Here is a 16082-nt window from a genome sequence, read left to right as displayed (position 1 = left end):
CACAAAACAAACAAACAAAAAAACAACAATTGGAAATGCTTGGGGTTGAGAGTTTCACGGCAAGCACAGCTGAACCCAGGATGGTGCAGCTCGGTGGGGGAGGGGCGTCTGCCATTACCGAGGCACTCCACCCCTACAGAGGTAGTCCGCCACTGCTGAGGCAGCCTGCTGTTGCCAAGGCAACCCGCCATAACAGAGAGAGTCCACCATTACAGAGGTGAGCCACCATTGCCGAGGCAGTTCTAACCATACCCGTATAAACAGGACTGCAGGGAAGCTCACACAGCAGCAGGGCGGAGCCCAAAGCAGCTCAGCAAAGCCTCTGCAGGCAGACGGTGATTAGGCTGCCTCCTTGCTGGGCAGGGCAGCCCTGAAAAAAAAAAAAAGGCAGCAGCACAAAGGATACTCATAAATAAAGCCCTAACTCCCTGGGACAGAGCACCTGGGGAAAAAAAGGGGGTTTATGAGTTCTGCTGCAGCAGACTTAAACGTACCTGCCTAGCAGCTGTAAATGAAAAATGGAGCTCACAGCTTAGCACTTTAGCTCCTATAAAGAACAGACTGTCTCCTCAAGCAGCTCCCTGACCCCCGTATATCCAAAGAGTTACCTCACAAAGGACTGATCAGACTGACATTTGGCAGGCATCATTCTGGGACAAAGATAGCAGAAGAAGAAACTGGTAGCAACCCTTACTGTTCTGTAGCTGGTGCAGGTGATCCCCAGGCAAGCAGGGCCTGGAGTGGACCTCAGCAGTCCTACAGCAGAGGGGCCAGACTGTTAGAAGGAAAACTAAGAAACAGAAATAACTTCATCATCAATAATCTAGACATCCTCTCAGAGACCCAATCTGAAAATCAGCAACTACACAGACAACAGGAGGATAAATCCACAAAGATGGGAAGAAACCAGCACAAAAAGGAGGAAAACACCTGAAACCAGAACACCTCTCCTCCTACAAGGGATCACAACTCCTCACCAGCAAGGGAACAAAGCTGGATGGAGAATGAGTGTGATGAAATGACAAACTTCAGAAGGTGGGTGGTGAGAAACTTCCATGAGCTAAAAGAACATGTTCTAACTCAATGCAAAGAAACTAAGAACCTTGAAAAAAGATTTGAGGAAATGATAACAAGAATAGACAACTTAGAGAGGAATATGAGTGAATTGATGGAGCTGAAAAACACAACACGAGAACTTCGCGAAGCATGCACAAGTTTCAACAGCCGAATTGACCAAGCAGAAGAAAGGATATCAGAGGTCGAAGATCAACTCAATGAAATGAAACGAGAAGGCAAGATTAGAGAAAAAAAGCACAAAAAGGAATGAAAAAAGTCTCCAAGAAATGTGGGACTACATGAAGAGACCTAATCTACGTTTGATAGGTGTACCTGAATGTGATGAAGAGAATGAATCCAAGCTGGATAATACTCTTCAGGATATTATCCAGGAAAACTTCCCCAACCTAGCAAGGCAGGCCAATATTCAAGTCCAGGAAATACAGAGAACACCACAAAGATATTCCACAAGAACAACCCCAAGGCACATAATCATCAACCAGGGTTGAAATGAAGGAGAAAATGCTAAGGGCAGCCAGAGAGAAAGGTCGGGTTACCCACAAAGGAAAGCCCATCAGACTGACAGCAGATATCTCGGCAGAAACCCTACAGGCCAGAAGAGACTGGGGGCCAATATTCAACATCCTTAAAGAAAAGAACTTTCGACCGAGAATTTCATATCCAGCCAAACTGAGCTTCATAAGTGAAGGAAAAATAAAATCCTTTGTGAACAAGCAAGTACTCAGAGATTTTGTCACCACCAGGCCTGCTTTACAAGAACTCCTGAAAAAGGCACTACACATAGAAAGAAACAACCAGCACCAGCCACTCCAAAAACATACCAAATGGTAAGTAACAGCATCAACAAAATGAAGAATCTGCATCAACTAATGGGCAAAACAGTCAGCTGGCATCAAAATGGCAGTATCAAATTCACACATAACAATATTAACCCTAAATGTAAATGGGCTAAATGCACCAATCAAAAGACACAGACTGGCAAATTGGATAAAAAGCCAAAACCCATCGGTGTGCTATATCCAGGAAACCCATCTCACATGCAAGGATACACAAAGGCTCAAAATAAAGGGATGGAGGAAGATTTACCAAGCAAATGGAGAGAAAAAAAAAAAAAAAAAAAAAAAAAAGCAAGAGTTGCAATTCTCGTCTCTGATAAAATAGACTTTAAAGCAACAAAGATCAAAGAGACAAAGAAGGACATTACATAATGGTAAAAGAATTGATACAACAAGAAGAGCTAACGATCCTAAATATATACGGACCCAATACAGGAGCACTCAGATACATAAGGCAAGTTCTTAATGACCTACAAAGAGACTTAGACTCCCACACAGTAATAGTGGGAGTCTTTAACACTCCACTGTCAATATTAGACAGATCAACCAGACAAAAAATTAACAAGGATATCCAGGACTTGAACTCAGACCTGGAACAAGCAAACCTGAGAGACATTTACAGAACTCTCCACCCCAAATCCACAGAATATGCATTCTTCTCAGCTCCACATCACACCTACTCTAAAATTGACCACATAATTGGAAGTAAATCACTCCTCAGCAAATGCAAAAGAATGGAAATCATAATGAACAGTCTCTCAGATCACAGTGCAATCAAGTTAGAACGCAGAATTCAGAAACTAACTCAGAACCAAACAGCTTCATGGAAACTGAACAACTGGCTCTTGAATGTTGACTGGATAAACAATGAAATGAAGGGAGAAATAAAGAAGTTCTTCGAAACCAATGAGAATGAAGACACAACATAACAGAATATCTGGGACACATTTAAGGCAGTCTCTAGAGGAAAATGTATAGCAATAAGTACCCACATGACAAGCAAGGAGAGATCCAAAATTGACACCCTATCATCAAAATTGAAAGAGCTAGAGGAGCAAGATCAAAAAAACACAAAACCTAGCAGAAGACAAGAAATAACTAAGATCAGAGCAGAACTGAAGGAGATAGAGACACGAAAAACCCTTCAAAAATCAATAAATCCAGAAGCTGGTTTTTCGAAAAGATCAACAAAATAGACAGACCATAAGCCATATTAATAAAAAAAGAGAATAACCAAATAGATGCAATAAAAAACGAAAAGGGGAAATCACCACAGACCCCACAGAAATTCAAACCATCATCAGAGAATATTACAAACAACTCTATGCACATAAACTAGTAAACCTGGAAGAAATGGATAAATTCCTGGAAACCTGCATCCTCCCAAGCCTAAACCAGGATGAAGTCGAAACCATGAACAGACCAATAACAAGGTCAGAAGTTGAGGCAGCAATTAAGAGCCTACCACACACAAAAAAGCCCAGGTCCAGATGGGTTCACAGCCGAATTCTACCAGACACACAAAGAGGAGCTGGTACCATTCCTTCTGAAACTATTCCAAATAATCCAAAAAGAGGGAATCCTTCCCAAATCATTTTATGAGACAAACATCATCCTGATACCAAAACCTGGCAGAGATGCAACAAGAAAAGAAAACTTCCGGCCAATATCCATGATGAACATAGATGCAAAAATCTTCAATGAAATACTGGCAAGCTGATTGCAACAGCACATCAAAAAGCTTATCCACTATCATCGAGTAGGATTCATCCTGGGGATGCAAGGCTGGTTCAACATATGCAAGTCTATAAACGTAACTAACCACATAAACAGAACCAAAGACAAAAACCACATGATTATCTCAATTGATGCAGAGAAGGCCTTTGGCAAAATTCAACAGCGCTTTATGCTAAAAAACCTCAATAAACTTGGTATTGACAGAATGTATCTCAAAATAATAAAAGCTGTTTATGACAAACCAACAACCAATATCATACTGAATGGGCCAAAACTGGAAACATTCCCTTTGAAATCAGGCACTAGACAAGGATGTCCTCTCTCACCACTCCTATTCAATATAGTATTGGAAGTCCTAGCCAGAGTAATCAGGCAAGAAAAAGAAATAAAGGGTATTCAAATAGGAAAGGAGGAAGCCAAATTGTCTCTATTTGCAGACGACATGATTGTATATCTAGAAGATCTCATCATCTCAGCCCAAAATCTCCTGAAACTGATAAGCAACTTCAGTAAAGTCTCAGAATACAAAATCAATGTGCAAAAATCACAAGCATTCCTATACACCAATAACAGACTTAAAGAGAGCCAAATCAAGAACGAACTGCCATTCACAATTGCTACAAAGAGAATAAAATACCTAGGAATACAACTAACAAGGAACTTAAAGGACCTCTTCAAGGAGAAGCACAAACAACTGCTCAAAGAAATAAGAGAGGACACAAACAGATGGAGAAACATTCCATGTTCATGGTTAGGAAGAATCAATATTGTGAAAACGGCCATACTGCCCAAAGTAATTTACAGATTCAACACTATCCCCATCAAGCTACCAATGACCTTCTTCACAGAACTAGAAAAAACCACCTTAAACTTCAAATGGAACCAAAAGAGAGCCCACATAGCCAAGTCAATTCTAAGCAAAAAGAACACAGTGGGAGGCATCAAACTCTGGATTTCAAACTATACTACAAGGCTACAGTAATCAAAACAGCATGTTACTGGTACCAAAACAGAGATATAGACCAATGGAACAGAACAGAGGCCTCAGAGGCAACACAGCATATCTACAACCATCCGATCTTTGACAAACCTGACAAAAACAAGCAATGGGGAAAGGATTCCCTGTTTAATAAATGGTGTTGGGAAAACTGGCTAGCTATGTGCAGAAAGCAGAAACTGGACCCCTTCCTGACACCTTACACTAAAATTAACTCCAGATGGATTAAAGACTTAAACATAAGACCTAACACCATAAAAACCCTAGAAGAAAATCTAGGCAAAACCATCCAGGACATAGGAGTAGGCAAGGACTTCATGAACAAAACACCAAAAGCATTGGCAACAAAAGCCAAAGTAGACAAATGGGACCTAATGAAACTCCACAGCTTCTGCATGGCAAAAGAAACAGTCATTAGAGTGAATCAGCAACTAACAGATGGGAAAAAATTTTTGCAGTTTACCCATCTGACAAAGGGCTGATATCCAGAATTTACAAAGAACTCAAACAGATTTACAAGAAAAAAACAAACAAGCCCATTCAAAAATGGGCAAAGGATATGAACAGACACTTTACAAAAGAAAACATACATGAGGCCAACAAACATGAAAAAATGCTCATCATCACTGGTCATTAGAGAAATGCAAATCAAAACCACATTGAGATATCTCACGCCAGTTAGAATGGCGATCATTAAAAAATCTGGAGACAACAGATGCTGGAGAGGATGTGGAGAATTAGGAACAATTTTACACTGCTGGGTAGGGGTGTAAATTAGTTCAACCATTGTGGAAGACAGTGTGGCGATTCCTCAAGGACCTACAAATAGAAATTCCATTTGACCCAGCAATCCCATTACTGGGTATATATCCAAAGGACTATAAATCGTTCTACTATAAGGACACATGCCCACGAATGTTCATTGCATCACTGTTTACAATAGCAAAGACCTGGAGCCAACCCAAATGCCCATCAACGATAGACTAGACAGGGAAAATGTGGCACATATACACCATGGAATATTATGCAACCAACAAAAACGATGAGTTCATGTCCTTTGTAGGGACATGGATGAACCTGGAGAACATCATTCTCAGCAAACTGACACAAGAACAGAAAATGAAATACCGCATGTTCTCAGTCATAGGCGGTTGATGAACAATGAGAACACATGGACACAGGGAGGGGAGCACTACACACTGGGGTCTGTTGGGGGGAATAGGGGAGGGACAGCAGGGGGTGGGGAGTTGGGGAGAGATAGCATGGGGAGAAATGCCAGATATAGGTGAAGGGGAGGATGGCAGCAAATCACACTGCCACATGTGTACCTATGCAACTATCTTGCATGTTCTTCACATGTGCCCCAAAACCTAAAATGCAATTTTAAAAAATAAATAAATTTTAAAAAAAACAACCTTGCATTCCCAAACCCTACTCCTCTACCTCTGTTTCCTAATCCCATCACCTATACCCCAAATCCCCACATTCTGGTCCCCTGTGCTAAGAAAATATCTGAAAGTCTTCTCTTCCCAATGTCCATCAAGGTAGCTCCCTAGGTATATTCAAGCACAAGGCTAGGGGACCCACACACAAAAAAAAAGAAATAATTTTTTCTACTGCAAAACTCAACTCATGTATTAAGGAAGAATCCATTTTCCCCACCTCTGAATTCCCCCAAGACCTCCAGCTCTTCAGTCCTGTTGCCTGCCCCTGGTGAGGGGAGTATGCAGAGACGGCCAGCCCAGGCAACTTGGCAAGACAGGAGGCTCCCCAGCACTGCCCCAGGCCCAGGCGGCAGATAAATTACTTCCTTTAATTTCCTGGAAATGTTAACAATAGCCTGGACTTCACAGAGAGGGGCAAGGTCCCTGCTTTTATTTTTCTGAGCTGGACGTGCTTCCTGTGAGCAGCTCAGCAGGCGCATAACAAGGCCCAGACAGAAACGCTTTCTTCCTGGGCAGGTCCCCCTCAAGGGTGTGGCAACACCCCTGGCGACACCTGGAATTTTCAGACAGCCCTTCACCAACTAGTCTGAGGATATGCTGGTTTTTCTGCCTGTTTCTTGGAACCCCATGTTCAACCTCATGTCCTTATGAACCTCTGCAGAGGTTTCTCCCACTCTGATCCCCACTCTCAGACACACACCCCATAGCATCCAGGACATAGTGACTTCCTCTTAGCTACTTCCCCTCATGCCTTTTTCTGCCCCTCCCACCGCCCTCTACCATTCCCCAAGTCTAGTCTCCCTGCTTTGCTCTGGCTGCACAATTACTCACCATCCCATAATACCCAGTGCCCTTTCACAGTCTGCAGCTTGTGCACATGCTGTCCCCTTTGCCTATAAGAGGGCTTCCTCCGTCTGAGCACCTGGCAAACTTCCATACAAGCAGGCGGAGTCAAACCCTTCTCCTGTACATGGGGGCTTGCCTCTGTTGGCCCTCAGGCTGCAGGGCGGTTGGTTTATGTGCACTCTTCTTCCCCTTCTAGACTGAGGGAATCCTCTGAGAAAGATGGCATGCTTCCTCTGTTTGAGCTCCAGCTTGGACGGGGCCAGTAAGTAGAAGCGGGTCTTTGGATGCCTTTTGAAGCGAATCCACTGATAGATCCCCTAAAACTGCACACAGCATTTTGAGGGCAGGAGCATCTCTCTGAGGAGATGCCCCCAAAGGGATCTATTACCCCTTAAAAAACAAATAATTCTACTCTAGACCCTCAGCATCTCAATGGAAGGGAATCTGTCTAATCCTTTCCTCTGTTTCATAGCCTTGCACACAGTAGGCCATTAGTATAAAATGATATCAAGTCATGGAGTTTTTTTGAGCTGGTGATCTAGTCCAGCCTTCCCATTTTGCAGATGAAGGAGCTGAGCTCCACAGAACAGAAATGCCTTACTCATTTGTAAGCAAAATGGAATGATTAGGGGAAATGCCTTTCTGCTTAGGAGTTAGGTAAGGGCAATATGTTAGTATTAATTTCCTCATCCTTCCATGTATTCTCTAATTATCTTTCAAGTGCCTACTCTGTGTGAGTGTGGGAATGCAGAAATGAACAGCACATAGTTCCTGCTCTTGGAGAGCTCACAAGCTGCAGGGAGAGATGAATGCCTGGATCATGGAGATGCCAGACAGAGGAGGGAGGAATGATTTCCTGGCCAGACCTTTAGGAAGGCTTTGTGGAGAAGTGGCATCCGAGTTGTGCACAAAGGATGTCCCAGGCTCTTCAGTGCCAGAGTTGAGCCCATGTCTCTGCTCTATTCTCCAAACAATCAAAAGACTGTATGGTCTCTCCATGGTAAAGTCATTAGGATGATCTAGGCTAAGAGTAATAGAAAATCCCAACTCACTTGGCTTATGTACTAAGGAAATGTATATTCCCTCTAATGAGAAGTCCCCAGTTAGGGCAGCTCCAGGGCTGGTTAGTTTCACACCTTAAAGACATCATCAAGGACCCCTGTCCTCTCCATCATTGGTTCTGCCATTCTCAGTATCTATCAGCTGTGTCCTCAAAGCAGATCACCTCCTGGTCACAAGGTGGCCGCCACAGTCCCCCGGAGGTTATGCCTAGACACAGTGACATCCAAGGATCTTTCTCTCTGTGTCTCTTTCCTAAGATCAAGGAGAACTTTTCTAGAGGCACCTGGACCCCAGCCTCACCAACCTCCCGCATGTGTTATGCTCACTACTGAACAAATCAGCAACAACAGGATTGGGTTTCCCAAGATGGGCTGAGCTGAGAATGGGGTCACCTTCTCCAAAGGGTAGTTACCTGAAGAAGATGGGGCAGGGGGATGGCTGCCAACTGTGACTATCACATGAACCAACCCAAATGGCCATTTCTCAGGTTCCTCATCTGGGGAATACCTGAGATGGAACCAGCAACGTGGTCAACTGTACATCTCTCCAGCCAAGCACGCTCTTAGATCCATCAACAGCAAGCGACAAATATGCCTGTGTCCCTAATGTGTGCCCTTCGGATTGTCAAGGGCCAGATAGACCCAGTCCTCTGCCTAGGAGGGGAACAGATAGGCAGACAGGCTATGACAACACTGTGGGACAGGTGCTGCAGCAGGGAAGTGGGGACTGTGAGAGCACTGGGGAGGCAGCTCACTCTGCTCAGGACAGGAAAGGCTTCCTGGAGGATGCATTGTCAAAAGCAGGGCCTGAAGGGAGAGTGGGCATTAGCTGGGTAAGGAGATAGTGGGGCACTGCAGGAAGAGGGAACAGCATGCGAAAAGGCCCTCAGGTGAGGGAGAGTGAGGCAGCTCCTGGGACTGGCAGTGTGCTTCATAAGTAACCAAGACCTCTGAGCGAAGGAGATTTGCTCAGATCCTGGGGTCACCCCTAATGGGAAATACAACCATAGGCAAACTGCTTAACCTCTCTCTCCCTGAACTATTTCACCTATAATATAGAGATTACATGCTTGTAATCCTAGCACTTTGGGAGGCCGAGGCAGGTGGATCACTTGAGTCCAGGAGTTTAAGACAAGTCTGGCCAACATGGCGAAACCCTGTCTCTACTAAAAATACAAAAATTAGCCGGATGTGGTGGCACCCACTTGTAATTCCAGCAACTTGGGAGGATGAGGTATGAGAATTGCTTGAACCCGGGAGGCAGAGGTTGCAGTGAACTGAGATGGTGTCACTGCATTCCACCTTGACTGATGGAGTAATACTCTGCCTCAGAAAAAAATATATATATCTACACACACACACGTGTGTGTGTGTGTGTGTGTAGAAAAAGAGAGAGAGAGAAAGAGACTACAATACACAGGGTAGTGTGGGGTTCAAAAAAGGTCACTTCTATAACGCTTTCACCACATTGTACATTCTTAACTATTGTAATTATCTTCTTATGGTTATTATGAAGATGGTCAGCTCAGTCAGCCCTCTTTTTTTTAAATCCAGATAGAGTCTCACTCTGTCACTCAGGCTGGCTGGAGTGCAGTGATGCAATCATAGCTCACTGTAACCTTGAACTCCTGGGCTCAAGTGGTCCTCCTGCCTCAGCTTCCCAAAGCTCTGGGATTATTGCCCAGTCTTCATTAGGGATTTTGACGGGAAGTCCTCACTCTCCTTTCTCCATCTCAGAGAATGGCACTACCATCTACCTGCACCTCTAATCCAGAAACCAGGCAAAAACAGACAAGAATAGCAGTGATTATAATAATAAGAGCTGGGTCTCTCAGTCATTCACTTGCTACTGTCATCTTGTCCCTTCATTAAATAAAATCCTGGCAGCATAAAAATGGAAATGATATAGATCAGAGGGAGAGAATGTTTAGAGCATGGGGAACTGGAATGTGGGGGGAAAGGGGATGGAAGCTGGTTTGGGTGTGCCTTTGTGGGGAAGGGCAGACACTCAGGGGAAGGAGCAGGCACTGTGGGCCCGAACTCCTTGGCGGGCAAGGTAGGTGGTATGCCAGGACAGGACATATGAAGATGCGAACAGCAAACTGCAGCTGTCAGGACTCACAGCTTTGCAGAGGCGGGGCCTGAACCCTCCACTTCCTCCATGCTAAAGCTAGTGAAAGGAAGTAGATGACTGAGGGCACTGGGGAGTAATGAGGGCCCAGGGAGAACTGGGCAACTGAGTCTTCAGCTAAATGGTAGAATAAATGATGCCAAAAGACAAGCAGAGTCGGGAGCAGCCTCTGAATTTCCCAGGCGGGGAGAGAATGGTGTTGAGAGACACACCAGCAATTACCAGCTAATAAAAGGCCGAGCACGAATTCCCAATCACAGACCTGCCAAATGTGGTCCTTCCTCAGTTCCCAAGAGCTAATGCAGAAGGGTTACAAGCAGTGTGCAGACAGCAAAGGAGCCTTCAATGAGCTGTCTTTTCCCTAAAATTAGTTTTGTGGATGTTTGCCCTGACCCCAGAATGTAACCACACACTGTAATACTTTTAAAGATGGTCTTTAAAAGGCATGTTTACAGTGATGACCAGTGATTACAACTGTGAAGTCATACTTTCCAGAAATGATTACTAAATTGAATTGCATTTCTTTACCTATTTTTTATTGAATTCATTGAGTGACTGCTATAAACATCCGAACTGGCACTGAGGTCATGTTCAGATTAATGTGCCTTTCCCAGATAATATCTTTTGTTTAAAACAAAATATTTATAGAGCATCCTATAATATAAAAGGCTTTGTATGGCCCCTTTTCTGGGGGATAATTTTAGGGGGAGAAACTTCTTTGCCTATAGATGCCAGGCACTGTCCCAGGCACTGAGGTTCTAGAACTGGGCAAAACATCCAGGGTGCTACCCCTCAGGAAGCTCACAGCCTAGGAGAGAAGTCAAACCCAAGGGAGCATTACAAATGGAAAGAAATCAAGGGAAGTGATAGGAACATAAAAAAGGATATTCTAACTCAATGCTGCTCAAATTTAACATCCTCATGAATCACCGGGGAATCTTGTTAAATTTCAGATTCCAGTTGAATAGGGCTGGGGCCAGCCTGAGATTCTGCATTTCTAACGAGCTGCCGGGTAATCCTGATGCTGCTGGTCCATATACCACACTCGAAGTAGCTGAACAGCTATGTATGACTGGGGACATAATACCCTGTGACAGCATCACACACAGTTTCCAAAAGGGCAGCTTCTCAAATATTTTATATGAGCTAGATGACTCAATAAATGGCTCAAGGATTAGCTACACCATCAGTATAGGGCACCTCTCACGTGCTAGGTGAATAAATAGGCAGGCCTCTATCCTAATGGAGTGAGCAGCTGAAGAGGGGTAGACAAGTAAAAATCAAGGAAAATCGCTTGAACCTGGGAGGCAGAGGTTGCTGGGAGGCAGAGGTTGTTGTGAGCAGAGATCATGCCACTACACTCCAGCTTGGGCAACAGAGCAGGACCCAATCTCAAAAAAAAAAAAAAAAATTGGGGAGTCTGAGGTGGGTGGATCACCTAAGATCAGGAGTTTAGACTAGCCTGGCCAAAATGGTGAAACCCCGTCTACTAAAAATACAAAAAATTAGCCGGGTGTGGTGGTGGGTGCCTGTAATCCCAACTACTTGGGAGGCTGAGGCAGGAGAATTGCTTGAACCCGGGAGGCGGAGGTTGCAGTGAGCCAAGATTGTGCCATTGCACTCCAGCCTGGGCTATAAGAACAAAATTCTGTCTCAAAATAAAAAAAAAAAATCAATGAATCAGACAAATACAGTGCCTCTGTGACAAATGTGAAGAGTGTCTGTAAGTTGGGGATGTGACCTGGTTAGGGAGGACGAAGGGGGAGGAAAGGGCGCTTCAGGATGCAGGAATAGTACAGGCAAAGGCCTGGCTGAGGGGCCTGGCTGAGGAGCCGGGTGACTGCAGTGAGGCTGCGCAGGGCCAGGGAGGGATGAGGCTGGAGAGTTAGGCAGAGGCTGGACCATGCAAGACCATGCGGAGAGTTCTGCCTCCAGCCCAAGAATGCCAGGGGCACCAAGGAGTTTTAAGAGGGAGGAGGGAATACAGTCAGATTTACATTTTGAAAAGATCACTCTGGCTGCAGGAAAGAGAATGGACTTGGAGGGGCCAGAGTGCCCCTGGGAGGGTGGAAAAGAGACAGAAAACATTTTAGTCTCTCTCTGGGGGTCATAAAACTCCAAAGCTCTTGCTGGCTGCTTTTTGCCACAGGATGCTGGCAACAGTGACACAGTCTGCTAAGAACAGAGAATGAATCAGACACACAGGAAGTAACCGGAAGAGAGCGTGTTTGGGGTGGGGACAAATATGGGATAGGGGGTGGTTTGCTCATCTCAGCCCCTGGTTCCAGCCCCTCCTGAAGCTCATCTGCAGCTCTGCCTTGATTTCTTTGGGATGTCTTTGTATCCTTACGAGGAGCAACTTGAGGTGGTTTCTGTCCCTTACAACACAGAGAGTCCTGGATAACACACCTGAATTGAGGCTTTCAAAAAGGCATGAAGCAGAACACCAGGAAGAGGTTCTCCAGATAGCTTGTTTCATCCAACACGGTCATGAAAGTCACTTGGTTCTGATAAATACATGTAGACTCTTCAGCTTCAGCACAGTCACACTAGGTCATTCCCACCCCGCTACGCTGAAGTGGAGGGGGTTTCCAGTGATGGGGGTCGAGGAACCACCCGGCAGATATGCCTCCATATGGTTCCAGCTGGAAGCACAGTTGGCTTTCAAAGCCAGCGGCTGAGACTGTCCTGCTAACCCCAGGCACAGCTATTTATGGCTTCCCCTCATGTTGGCAGTTTGCGTTTGATTTACAAGGGACTAAGAGGAAAATGAATCTTTTCAAAAGGAAAACAACTTTGCAGAAGCTGCCTGTTTTCCAAGGAACCACTTTTGACGATGTTTTGCTCCTCTTGGTTACGGGTAACAAGAGGATGCAGGATCTGAGATTCTGCTTAAAAGGAAAATGTCCTGGAGGGATGTCAAAATGACCTCTCAAAGGTTTCGGCTGAATGCGTGATGTTGATAGGAAATCCATTTCAGTCTAAGAGGAGGGCTAGTGCTTCTCTTGCCAGGATGTCTCTGGGGAATCTGGAGCGCCCTGAAGTATGGTATGCATAGAAATGTTGGTAAGCACAGTGATGATTTTTTTGGTATCTCACAAAGAAATGGCTGTTTTAAGAATTATGCATCAATTTTAAGGTATATTAGAAAAAAAGCATATCAAACTGGCAATTTCACAGCTTTTATTGTTCAGATGAGGCTTACATTAAAAAGTGAGCTGACTTTTTTATTTTTATTTTTAATTTTGAGACAGAATCATGCTCTGTAGCCCAGGCTGGAGTGCAATGGCATGATCTTGGCTCACTGCAACCTCTGCCTCCCAGTTCAAGCCATTCTCCTGCCTCAGCCTCCCAAGTAGCTGGGATTACAGGCACCCACCACCACACCCAGCTAATTTTTTGTAGAGATGGGGTTTCACCATGTTGGCCAGGCTGGTCTGAAACTCCTGACCTCAGGTGATCCACCCCCTCGGCCTCTCAAAGTGCTGGGATTATGGGCGTGAGTCACCACACCCAGCTGTGAGCTGACTTCAAAAGTTATTAAGTAAATAATAATGCAGTTGGTATATAAAGGGGGCCAAAGTTGTGAAATTCATGTAATGTTGAGATGAAGCATGGGTAAGTGTCTGGCACAGAGTCTGAGATGGGGTGGGAGCAAAGGTGATACCACTATTTAATGAGTGCCTTTGTTATCTCTAATCCTTACAACAAGCAGGGTGGGAATTGTTGTTCCTATTTCACTATGGAAAAAACTAGTCTTGGAGAAATGAAAGAACTTGCTCAAATGCATACAGTCAGAAGGTGCCCTAGTTTGCTCTCAGTTTCCTGACTCTTTAACTACATTGTACTACCCTTAACAAGAAAGCACTCTCTCTCTCTTCTAGAAAAAAAGCAGGTATCCTTCATACAAGCATCTCATAAAGGTCCCAAGTCTGGGGCACAGCCCATTTCATCCCTGGGAGAGATGAATCCAAGACAGCAAGGCCTAGCTCTGATGAAGGGACAGAGAACTACAAGAAGACTGGGTTCCATCTGGGATGGGAGGGAGGCCTGTTGACTGCCTGTCTTATCTACTTAAATGTTGGAGACCTGACTTAATTGTTGCAAATGCTCTATGTAAAATTTTTTAGAGGCAGGATCTCGCTACATTGCCCAGGCTGGTCTCAAACTCCTGGGCTCAAGTGATCCTCCTGCCTTAGCCTCCTGAATAGCTGGGACTGCAAGTGATTACTCTTACTGAACAAACGAACAAAAACAAGTGCCTGTGACTCAATGCATATGTTCACCACAAGATCTAGAATGTCCACAACAGCCCTATTTTTCATCACCCCAAATGGGACACCCTGCACCTACCTCAATAGCAGATGCAAACATTTGTGTATATTTACGCTGTGGAATATGATACAGCAATGAGAAAGAATGAACTACAGCTATACACAACAGCATGGATGGCTATCACGAACATAATTAGAGCTAAAAGAGAAAAAAGCCAGTACAAAAGCAGGCAAAAGCAATCTATGTTGTTAAAAATCAGGATAGTGGCTGCCCTGGAACGGGGCATGAGGAGGCTGCAGGGTGCTAGTCATGCTCTCTTTCTTCTTGGGGACGCTGGTTACACAGGTGTGTTCAGCTGATAAAACTTCACCCAATTGTGCATTTGACATGTGTATGCTTTTTTATTTTGAGATGGAATTTCTTTCTTGTTGCCCAGGCTGGAGTGCAATGGTGCAATCTTGGCTCACTGCAACCTCCACCTCCCGGATTCAAGTGATTCTCCTGCCTCAGCCTCTGGAGTAGCTGGGATTACAGGCACATGCCACCATGCCCAGCTAATTTTGCATTTTTGGTAGAGATGAGGTTTCAACATGTTGGTCAGGCTGGTCTTGAACTCCTGACCTCAGGTGATCCACCCACCTTGGCCTCCCAAAGTGCTGGGATTACAGGCATGAGCCACCGCGCTCAGCCATGTATGCTTTTATGTATACTATATTTCAATAAAAAGTGCTTACTACTATCACTGCTACTAATAAAGGTCCATGGATAGGTGACTCATCACAGCCAATGGACAATGGGCAGTGGGAGTCAGGATGAAACCCAAAGGGACAGGGGGCTCAAACCACTTCCATCTTTGTCCACCACAGTCTTTTAAACAGGCTTCTTTTGCCCATAAGAAGAGTCTAGCACTGCACTCAATTCAACAAGGCCGGGGCCATGCTAGTCCCAGAGGGATGTTTGGAAATGCATGGGGTCATTTTTGTGGTCCTAGGGACCAGGGTTGCCATAACATTTAATGGGCTGGGCCAGGAATGCTCAGGGGCTCCCACATTTCTTGGGTGAAGAATTATCTCCCAACATGCCATCTGTGCTCTTGTAAGGAAAGGCTTGAGTTAAGCCAGGAGGATCGGCTGGACTTACACAGTTAATTCCTCTAGTTCATTAGCAATGATGTGATAACTGAGTCTGAGGCTGTCTCCATGCAGCCCCCAGGGTCTGGGGACTTTGACACTGATTATCTTTCCTGTAGAAAGAGCCCAGTTGGGTGGGAGGTGCTTACGAAGATCAAACAGTTGCTCGGAATTACACATTCTCTACTTCGCTTCTGTAGACACTCAGGCAAGTTAAGAGATACGGTTTCCCGAACCAATCCCGTCTTCAGCCTTCCACTAACACCTGAAGCTCCTGGAATCTGGTTCTTTGGTGCTATGGGAAGGCGGGGGGGGGGTGTCTTTGACCTCCCCTTTTACACCAGACATTTCCTTTGCTAAGGACCTTTCAGGTGTGTTGAGAAACTAACATGGCTCATGCTTGACATGTGACAATCAAGGAGTTGCTCATGGCTCCTCACCCCTTTCTGTGCACTGCAGGTTTCAGTAGCAGGATATGTTGACTACAAGTGTACACCCCGTTACAGATAATTAGGTCCTGGTCAGCACAATTGGACATGTCAACATT

The 16082-nt window shown here is 44.9% G+C and overlaps 1 protein-coding gene across 2 annotated transcripts in view; it reads right to left on the bottom strand.

Annotated features, from left to right (window-relative positions):
- The window catches only part of HRH1 (histamine receptor H1), a 115203-nt gene that overhangs the window by 63879 nt on the left and 35242 nt on the right, over positions 1 to 16082 (bottom strand). The gene's annotated exons all lie outside the window — the stretch shown is intronic.

This window comes from Callithrix jacchus, chromosome 15 (assembly GCF_049354715.1).
Source record: "Callithrix jacchus isolate 240 chromosome 15, calJac240_pri, whole genome shotgun sequence".
NCBI classification, from domain to species: Eukaryota; Metazoa; Chordata; class Mammalia; order Primates; family Cebidae; genus Callithrix; species Callithrix jacchus.
This window is presented reverse-complemented; position numbering and strand designations above follow the sequence as displayed.